The sequence below is a fragment of the Drosophila busckii genome, chromosome 3R (assembly GCF_011750605.1).
Source record: "Drosophila busckii strain San Diego stock center, stock number 13000-0081.31 chromosome 3R, ASM1175060v1, whole genome shotgun sequence".
NCBI lineage: Eukaryota > Metazoa > Arthropoda > Insecta > Diptera > Drosophilidae > Drosophila > Drosophila busckii.
Window position 1 is genome coordinate 4,152,521 of NC_046607.1, and position 11,284 is coordinate 4,163,804.

The window sequence follows — 11,284 nt, forward strand, 5'->3', positions numbered from 1 at the left end:
CTCATGTTTATAAAATTCTTTATAAATGCTAAGCTTTCAACTTTCTGTTACTTTTGAATGCGAGATGATATCGTTATCGGCTTGTCAGACATGTTCGACTCAAACAATAACGATAGCATCGCAATGTTAGTCCGGCGCTCGATTAGCGATTGCGACAACAACTAATAACGGTTAGCGGTCGCGTTTGCATGCAGATGCAAGTAAATTCTTATCAGACGCCGACTTGAGCAGACGTGCGCGCGGTCGTTTGAATATATTTCGTTGTTTTGGTCAAAATATGTTTTAAAATTATAAATATAATAGAAGGAAATAATAAAGTGTATCGCGTATTGCAAAAAGAAAACAAAATAATTCGAGCTCGGCGAAAAAAGTTCTGTCTGACGCTTGTGTGTAGGTGTGTTTGTGTGTGTGAAATATTGTGCTAAACAGTTGTTTGTTTGTGAAGGCAAGAATCAAATTGTGCGCAAATACAAAAGCAAAAACAAAAATACCGGGTGTTCGGTGTCGGGGAGTGGCAAATAGCAAAAGTTCAAAACACAAGCCGACGACTTCGTGTTGTTTTTGTTGCATTTCTAGTGGAGTCGGTGCTGCGGAGGCGTCTCGTGTCCGTCGTCGGAGCTGTCCAACAGCAAGAGGTAGAGTTCTGTTTACATATTGTATGCATGTGTCTGTGTGTGAATGAATATTTGTCTGTGTGTGTGAAAGCAAGTTGCATAGCAGTTTTGTTGTGGCATTTTGATATTATCGTGATTGTCGCGGCAATCAAAAAAGAAAGCAACAGCAACAAGCTGAAATGTAATATTATTTAATAAATAAACAAGCACATGCATGCATTTGTTGTATAAGCATTGTTTATGCCATCACAACAAGAACAACAAATAATAACAATAAATATAAATAGCAATTGCGCAGATACATATGTACATATGCACTCATATTCGCAATATAAGTTGCCGACTCTTGCCCTCTTTACCACCTCTTTGTCAATCTCCCTTGTCGCGCTCAGCGCGCGTGTTAATTGAAAAAACTACAAACTTCCTGCTTAGGAGAAAGGGTTGAGCCCCACAGCAGCCCCAACCCCTATACACATAACTTGCATGTTTAAGTATATGTGCAAATATGTGTGTATATATATTTGCACTCACACAGAGACACACATGCATATGTATGTATGTACATATAACTGTTGCCGCAGACAACATGAGCGGCATTGCGGCAGCCGTCTAATTCTCAGCCCCAAAGGGCTCCATTGAGTGAGTGGGTGTGCATACATATAAAAACATATGCATGTGTGTGTGTGTCTATGCATAAGTAGAAGTTCTGCTGCTGTGTTGGTATTTGCCAAAGTGCGGAGTGTTGAAGTTTTTAGTGCAACATTTTTTCTATGCTATTCCAGCGGGTAGCTTTATATTGTATGTGTGTTCGTGTGTGTGCGCTATTATTAAAATGCCACACAGACATGCAGACAGCAAAAAGCAAAACTATTCACATTCACTCAGTACATGTCGCTGTGTCTGTGTGTGTGTGTGAGGCGTTGGCGTTTTGGCTAGAAGCAGCAAAAGAGAGAGAGAGAGAGAGAGAGAGAGAGCGAGCTTCGTGTAGTGGCGAGTGCCAGTGTGCGCTGCTAAGAAAAAAGTAACATACATACATATGTACAGGCAAAATAAATAAATCAAATAAAACATAAAAATCTAAATCGACACGACAACAAGTTAAACACAACAGAGACCATTTCTAATTCATTTTGCTTCTTGCCCGCAGCACATTTGCCATATGTGATCTGTTGTTGTTGTTGCTGCTGCTGTTATTGTTATTGCTGTCATTGCAATAAAGCGCTTTACGGCCTAGCCCTTGCTATTTCCCCTGCTCAATGCTCAGGCTTGTTGCCGCCGCTGCTGCTGCTGCTGTTTTTATGACAGTTAAGCTATTTTGCGTATGACATGTTTGACAGATGCCAGCAGCGTCATCGCCGCGGCTGTCAACACCGTTGTTAAATGCAGCCCCCACTGGCCTCAGCCCCTGCCCCAAAGCCCGAAAGTTTGTTTATGTTTGCAAGCATTTTAATTTCTATGCCCACACACACACACACACACACACACACACACACACACACACAACACACAAAAGCAGCAGCAGCTTGAAATGTTACAAACTGTCTACAAGACAGTGGGGAGGTGGTGCGGGGGAGGGGCTGCTGCCTTTTGGTAGCTACTTTTACGCATGTTTTCGCGCAACACCAAAGATGTCGGCTTGACATAAATTGTGTCTGCCAAATGTGGCAAAAACTACAACAACAACAGCAACAACACAACAACTGGGCCGCGCCTACAACAGCAACAACAACAATACAAAAGCGCCACAAACAAATAGCAACAACAAAAAGCACAAGCTAGCAAGCAAGCCGCTTGGCTTGACGCATGTAATTGCTTACCACAATGTAAATGACAATAGCGCACTGTGCGCACAGTGGTGCAAATAATGTAAATTCTAAATAAAAATATTTTATTTGTGCACGCAATTTTAGTAAACAGTGCACTTATTTTAATTTATTTATTTTAGTTGACATTTATGTGAATTTGTTGCCACTGTGCAAAAGTAACCGAAAACCGCAAAGCTTGTCAGAGAGGCGACTGTCCTCCGTCATCAGCGGCTCTCACGCCAAGCCCCAAGCCCGCGGTTTCAGTCTCTCTCGCACTCTCGCGCTCTCGCTTACACTTAGCCCCGCAATTTGGGAAAGCTGTTGCTTCCGCTCTAAACTGTCAGTGTGTGTGTGTGTGTGTGTAAAAGTGACGCGCTTTGTAGTTGTTGCCGCTGCTATACGTGGGCGTTGTTGCTGTCGCATCGGTAGAAACCTTAGCCCCAAGTTTCAAGCTTCAAATACTTTGACGATGACGTCGTCGTCGTCGTCGTCCGTCACCAAAGCCGTCAATCAAATTTTACGTTCTCTCTCTCTATCTCAGTTTCTGTTGCTGCCGCTGTAACTCGACTTTGCTCATAGTGTTGCATGTGCGTTTGTGTTTTGGTTTTGGCTTTGCGTTTGTCGCTTTTGTGCGGCTTTATGTGTCCGTCCGGCCCCAACTCTCCGCCCGCTTGTGCACGCAAATGCAAATTGATAGCGCAAATAAACAAACACGCAAACATTTTGTGCGGTATTTACGTATCGAATAACGCTTGAATTTGCCACACATACTACTACTCACATTCGTACTTACGATTTTATTTATTTTCAGTTATTCAGTTATTTGTGCTTCGTCGTTGTCGTTTGCCCATTTATTATTCATTTATTCAGCCAAGTTTATCTCGCTGTCTTGCTGTTGTTGTTGATGTTGTTGTTGCTTTTGTTGTTATTGGCATACGGGTTTGTTGTGTGGCCAAAACTTGAAAACGTGAAATTGCCTGTAAGCCATGGCCATGATTTTGAATTTGAATTCAAATTCGTATTTAGGTAGCAACAATGCCAAAAAGAAAAAAATAAAAAATACGCTTAAAAGGTACTTGACACCTTATAGAGTAATAGCAAATAAATACATAAGCACTATTATTATTCGATATTTGCCATTTACAGCGCTTAAGATTGATTATGAGGCTGTTTAGAATTTCAGATTTGTTTTGTTTTGTTTGGTTTTGTTTTGCTGCGGCTTTTGTGCTAATTAATTAAGACCTTGCTGCTGACCAAACTATGTTTAATAATCGAAAAGCTATATCAACTGGTTTTATCAGTTAGAAGGTGGCACAGTGGCAGTGACAATATTTAAATATTCGATTTAACGAGCACAGACTGCAGTGCCATTCATTATGGACTTTTAAATATTTAGTAGCGTCTCACTGGCAGTGGCACAAACGATGCCAATGGGACACATAATAGCTATAGAGATATGCCGCGCAATATATACAGTTTTCCCCCCAGTCAGTCAGCCCCGCTTGTTACTGAAAAGTTTTCCAAGCAGACACACACAGATAAATTCTTTTGTTTGCCCGTTAGGCGTTTTGATTTTACTTTTGCTGTACTCCCAGCATATGCTGAGAGTGAAAAAAGACAAGTGAAAATTCAGTGGGAAATTTTGTCGTTTGTCGGCTGCGATTACAGCAGCAGCAGCAGCAGCAGCCTCAAAACTAATTAGTTGCAGTTGCATACAAGTTGAATTAAACTTTTTGCCGCCAGCAGCAGCAGCAGCAGCAGCAGCAGCAGCAGCAGCAGCATTGAGTAAGCGACTCTTACTCACTCTCTTTTTATTTGATTGTGCAACAAATTCAGTTACAGCGACACAGACAGAGACGCTGAGGCAAGCATCATAGTCACTGACTGTCTTAATTCCCTACATTTTCACATTACGTTTTCTTCTTATTGCTGCACATACGTTTGCGTCTGCTTCCTCTTCCCCCAGCGCAACTCTCGAGCCGTAACTGTTGTTTTATATCTGTATCTGTATCTGTCAGTTTGCTTAAATTGGTTTGACATTTTTTTTCATTTATATTTTGTTGCTGCTCCTTTTGTTGTTGACAGTTTTCTTTGTGTGTGTGTGTGTGTGTGTGGGTGCAACTGCGTAACTATTAAAACGATTGCAACCAATAGCGTTGAAAGCCAAACAGACAGGTGCAATTGAATGCGTGCCTGATAAGCTTCAATGTGTAAAACATACATAAAGGCCAATAAAAAAGCGTTAGCGTTGTCAACAAACAAAGCGATAAGCAGACGAGAGTTACACCTTTCTTCTCTTCTATAATTGGGCTGACAAAATTGATTGGCTATCATAGATAACGCATAGATCTTGGTTTTAAATTTCAATATAAAAATATGAAGAGCTCACTTTTGTTATAAGCTGGATCAATGATGCTTAAACATTTAAATAAACTGAAAGCGCATGACATTTAAGAATTTTAAATTAGCCCAAACTTAAAGTAAAATTTATTTATAATTAAGAGCTGCGGCACTTCAATTGTTTGACGCTATTAAATTGAAGAAAACGCATAAGTCTCTTAATTAAGAGAAGTCAATTTACTCATTTTTGTAAAATGCAAATATTTATTTTAATTGGTCTGCATACTATATAAGCTCAGTAATCTATAATAGCTATATATATAATCTAATTTGTCGCCTGTTGTATTGAGTGCCCTTGCAATCGCTCATTATTATTATAATATGTATGGCTAACCCACAATCTCAACCAAAAAAAAAAAAAAACACACTCTACTTTATACATATAGATATATATAAAATGTATTTTTAAATGTTCAAACAGAGATAACTTTGCTCACCTGTGTGCTGAGGCGAGTACAAAGCGTTTGCTTTTTATATATTTAGCTCTGCTTTACGCAATTCAAAATCAAAATCAAAAAAAAAAATGTGCAGCAGCTTTTCATCTTTTGCTTGACTTAATGAACTGTTGATGTGCCATAAATATTTCAAAACTATTGATATATCTGTCGGCATGCAACAGTTTAGCTGCTGCTGGAGCGTCTGGGAGCTGTGGCTGCCTCTCATTGCGGTAATCGCTGTCATGGCAGCAACGCGGCTCGGGGTCGCTTACATCTTATTGGGATTACGTTGCACACACAGCGAGCGGCACAGAAATAAAAGCGAATTGTCTAATAAAAACAACAACTGAGAGGCAACTTAATGAATAACTGACTGAATGAGCAAATGAATGGACTCAGACTAAGCCGCTTGGCATGTTCAATCTGACAGACTTTAGTAGCTGCTTCTCAGTGGCGCCCCAATCCCACCCAGTTGCAGAGCTATATATGTAGTAGTAACTGTTATTTTTATATTCGCTTCGTTGCGTTAAACAAATTCGCGCGCGCGCCCAAAGCAGCAACAACAATTTATTTTTGTTATAATAAATTCCATAAAAAATCGAGCAGAAAAATGACAACAATGCTATAAAGTTTTCTTCATTTTGGGTTACAGCGCAATGGAAGAACATACACACTTATGTAAATGTGTGTGTGTGTATGCTTGTATTAGTAAGTATATATGCAAATCCAGTAATTTGTAACTCGCCTGTGTGAGAAGCGGCCACAGTCACATCCAACGCAGATGAGGCAGCCACTTCCGGTGTCAATTGTTTGCCACATTGCGTTGCCTCTCGTTCTTTTTTTACGTCTTGTCTGCTGTACTTTGGGGTATGAGGCGTCTTTGCAACTTGCAAGCTGCTTGTGGGGATGATTTTTAAAAATATACTTGCTACACACGCAGGCAGGCGAGCATGTTGCAGCAGCAAACTAAACTAAAAGTTATACCCTGTGGGCTCACAAGTAATTAGCAAACATGCAGTTATTTTATATAATTTACATATTTTAACTCTAGCTGAGACTGTCTACAATTAACACTACATAACATAAGTATATGCCTACTATACAATTGTGTGTGTGCCATATATGGCCTGTCTATTCAATAATTTTTAACAAAAAGGGAGTGCAGCTTCTGCTGCTGCTGACGACGACGACGCCTCGTCGCACGCTTTTCATTTTTTTTTCTTTTTTGAATGCAGGTGGAAGCTGTCGCTGTTTGTTGGCGTTGTCAGTCTTGCGAAAGAGTTTCAACAGTTTGGCTCTGTGGCCTCGTCATGTCTGGGGTCTGTTCCACACTCGCCCCTGCTCATTTCAAATCCATTAACAAAAGGCAAGAAGCAGCAGCAGCCACAACGTTGCTGGCATTATTATTTTAATTTTGTTATTTACAAAAATAGCAGAAATATGCTTAATTTAGTTTGTGCAAAGTGTATATGCCATATAATTATTTTGATACCCTGTAGCGAGCGTCAGTTAGACAATTATTTGCAGCAGACGAAGCAGCAGAGAATTTCAGTATTTTGTTAATTACAGTGTCTACACTTTTTAGTAGAGAATGGTATCAATTTAAATTAGAAAACAGCTGAATGAATTTTAAAAAAGAAATTAGCTCAATGTGAAGAGAACTCATTGAAATAACAGCTGAGTGCAGTTAAAATTCAGCTTCAAAAATATCTGACTTTTTTTTTTTTTTTTTTTTTTTTTTTTTTTATTTAGTAAATTACTTACAATCTATCTAATTAAAGATAATAATTAAGTTATATGGCTATACTTTTACAGGGTTTTTACATTCTGACTACCACTCCTAGGGTGGTCTAAAGGGACTTAAATTAAAAATTAATTTGAATATTTTTCTTATAGCTGAATTTGAAACAGAGTATCTAGCAGTCGATTATATACAACTTATAGTATTAAGTAAACCCGCACTGGCGGCGTCGGCGGCGTGGTCGTCACAAACAGAAACTATAGCCAAAATAGCAACCATTTGGACGCCCACCATGACGCCAAGACGCCAACGCAGAATAACAGAAGAAGAAGAAGCAGAGGAAGAGCGGAACTGAAGACCACTAACAAATGCGCCAAAGAATTATTGCCATTGCTGCTTTTTTAGTTTTATTTAATAAAATGAATTTATGCTACACTACAATGCCGCCCGCCTATCATACCCTGTGAGAAATTCCCAGACAAAAGTCATAAAAAGCGCCAAAAGGGAAGTTAAATTAGTTCATTTAAATTTGAATGGCGCGCGGTCAGCAACAACAACAACGACGACAATAGAATATCAGGCTTAGTGAGTGAGACAGAGCCTGAGGGTGAGAATTAGATACAATTTCAATGGTCATGTCATTAAATGGAATTAGAGCGTGGATGAGCTTAGGATTAAGTGAACTCCACTTCACTTGCAAATGGCATAATTATGTACAAGCAAATTGCTTAATATAAATTTCTGTATTTTTAAACAATATTTGAGACACGTGTAAGCTTAAATATTTGTACTAATGTCTGCTCCAAGGTCTTGCACAAGAGTCAGCTACATAAGCATAAGATCACTTGTGTCGGCGAAAGAAAAACAAGCAACATTGACAGCAGCTTCAGGCTGCAAGACCCTTAACATGTTAATATGTTAATACCACAGCTAAGATATATATATATATATATATATATATATATGTGATATGTAGGCGTGACACTTTGTTTGGGATCTTCAAGCAGCGTCGCTCATTATCAAGATGCCAGCCACGTTGAATTTCAAGAGAATTCAAACTTAGCATTCTAAATAAATTCAACTGTTTTTTTGTTGTGCTCTTTGTTGTTGTTGTAAGGTAAGAGTGACTTTTGTTACAGCGCACTAATATTTGAGACGCGCTCTGGGGCATTTAACACATTTTCTCTTGACGCTTATCAATATTTGTGCAGGCATCATAAAAGTCACCACAGGCTATTGTGCCTTGGGGTCATTACAGCTGAAGACGCACACACACACACACACACAAGTCAAGTGTGTGAGCCCAGAGCATTGTTTATATTAAATTCAGTGTAAAGTATTTGTTGCTGCAGCTAAAATGATTAAAAGTTAGAGCAGCTTGCGCATTTAGCTGCTCAGATAAAGTTGCTTAACATGTTTGTTTAACCTTTTGTTATAAAAATATGAATATAACAATATGTTTCTTGAATAATTAAATCAATAAAAAAGCACAAAATTGTTCAGCAAGGCTCAAGAGCAGTTAAATGCTGTTCGCTTTCCAATTAAATTTTTAAAAATACACACACTGCTATATATAGAAAAATATTATTTTAATTTGTATTATATTCATGGGATTTTCCAAGTCAATGAACATTTTTCTCTATAAGTAAAATAAGCATAAATATTTCACAATTATTGTTGCTGTCAAAATGCAAAATTCTTGCAAGCAATAAAAATATTTCGAAATGTTAAATGTTGTCTGAAAAGTACTTTGGCTTTGTTGCAATTTTCAAACGGCTAGACAGGTTTAATAACATTTGCGCTTTTGTTCTAAAATAAACATAAAATGCGTTTAGTGTTTTTCTATTTTGATTTAATGTAATGTCGAGTGGCGTTTGCTTTTTATTGTTATGAGCTATGATGATAACTTTTTGTTATAAATCGAGCGTCAACTTCAAAGTTTATATTGTGAAACAATTTTATTGAAAACATTATGAGCTGCAATGCTTGTTGTCCAAATTTATGGACAACTGCTGTTCACAAAGCAACAACAACAGCAACAATGTGTTGGTGTTGGTGTTGGTGAGAAAAAACGAGCAAAATAAATGTTGTAGCATATCAGTTTGAAAAATGTGTAATAAAATAGAAATAATATTTATAGCTGAGACGCAGACGTCGAAGGGTCTAAAAATATAAAATACGGCACGAGGCAGCAGCGACCAATGAGAGCGTCAACGTGTCCATATGTCCAACATCAACGTCAAGCTCAACCTGAACGGGTTGTCGTCGTCGTCGTCGTCGCTGTTGCTGCTGGTTGTGCCACGCTGTGATTGCTGCCGTCCATGTCCATGCCCATGTTGTGCATGTGTGCGCTTTCCCATTCATAGCCAACGAGTGCCGTGACCTGCCTCAGACACCAATAAAGCCCCAGCCCAACGCCACCCCCCAACGATATATCCACTTGACAGCGAGTTAGCCGTAGTCGTAGTCGTACCATTTTGATTTAAATCGATCGATTTTGCGGCTGAGCTCATTTGGCGTAAAATAAACTTGCGCCGCAGTCAATAATCTCCCTCTGCCGCTGCTTGCAACCCCGCAGCAAGTGTCTGTGTGTGTTTTTTTTTTTGGCATTGTTTGTGGTATTTTGAAATGTACACAGACACATGCACTAATTTCCCAATTTTACTAAATGATTTGTTTTTGTTGCGCACTTGCTGGTTAACAACAAATTACGTTACGTGTAAACAAGAATTTGCCACAGACTCAACTCGACTCGACTCGACTCGATTTGAATGCGTGAGCACATAAACAATATGCGCAATCAAATCCCAACCAAGCAGCCACCCACTTATCGATTGCATGTTTCTATAAAAAAAAAAAGTGAATGAGAATCTGCAATCTGTTGTTTGCCAGTTGGCAGTTGCGCATTTTGCTTTATATGCGTTTGATAGAACGTGACTTTTAAGTCAAACTTAGCAAATGTCATGCACTCAGTCAGTCAGTCAGTCAATCAGTTGCTGTTGTTGTTGTTGTTCAGCTATCTGACAAGACTGCCAACAAACCGGAAGTTGTAATTAATGCGCGCCTTGGGGGCGTTTTGCTTTTACTGCTGCCTGACTGCCAAGTCCTTTGAGTCCTTCACTCACACTCTCTTTTGCTTGCTGTTGTACCTGCTATGCGCTTGTGTGCGCGTTGATAATGCATCAATAGCTATTGAGGATAGCTGAGCCATGTCTGCGTTGCTTTTGTATGCAGCTTTAACTTTTCTCTATTTGCAATAACAAAAACTTTTGCCAAGTTGTGCGTAGCCGGCGCATTCGTTCGCTTGTTAAGATAGCAAAGCCTTAGGCTAGGGTCAACTGCTTCGGCTACATTAATAGCCCTAAGCTGTCCACTTGCTGCTGCTCCACGACCCCACTCAGCTCGCTGTGGCCTCAATGACCGCAAGGCTAATATGCCTTGGATATTGTATATGGCACCCACGCTGCCAACTTGTATAGCATTAAATTGTTTGTTGGCCCTAAGCCTAGCACACACTACAGACCCAGCCCCAGCCCCAGTCCAGCGTTTGCTTAAGTGCCCAGCACATATCTTTAGTGGCAGGCAAGTTATGCTTGGAGCTTGTGCTGAAACTAATTTTGTTTTGTTTTGCTTATAAAATGCAACTTTATATCTTATCAAATTTATTTCTGGTGAAATGCTGCTCCAAATGCTTTCAAGCTGTTGCTCTCCATATATTAAATTAAATGTAAAATGCCCGCTCATGTCAAATGCAGCAGCGGAAACGGAACTCACTTTATTGATTTGCTATTAAGTTCGGCAGCAGCAAAAAATTCTGTGGGCGGCTTTGAACGATTTGTAAATGTGAGCAACACAAATTGACATTTCGGTGCCTAAGTGAAAAAGGCAACGCAAAAAACAAATGGCTAACAATTGACTTGGCCAATAAAGCATAAAACCGTTAAATTCACAAAAATCAATAACTGAACTGAACTCAGCAAGGTTCGCTGCCAATTGCTGCCACAAGTTGCTGGCGAAATGGAGCAACTAGCAGCACCCACTGAGCGGGCGGGTGTGTGTCTGTGTGTGTGTATGTGTGTGTGTGTGTGAACATAAAGGACAACAAATTGCTGTTGGAGGTCTCGGTCTGCACATTAAACAACTTTGCAATTTGTGTCCATTATTTGGAGCTGTCTACAAGTTTGGCAGTGTAGTGTGGGGTGTGGCACTTAAAATGCTTGTCACCTGCCGTCGTGGCATTGAAATTGTGCAACCATCCTGCTGCTTATTGCCACCCAGCAACGCTCC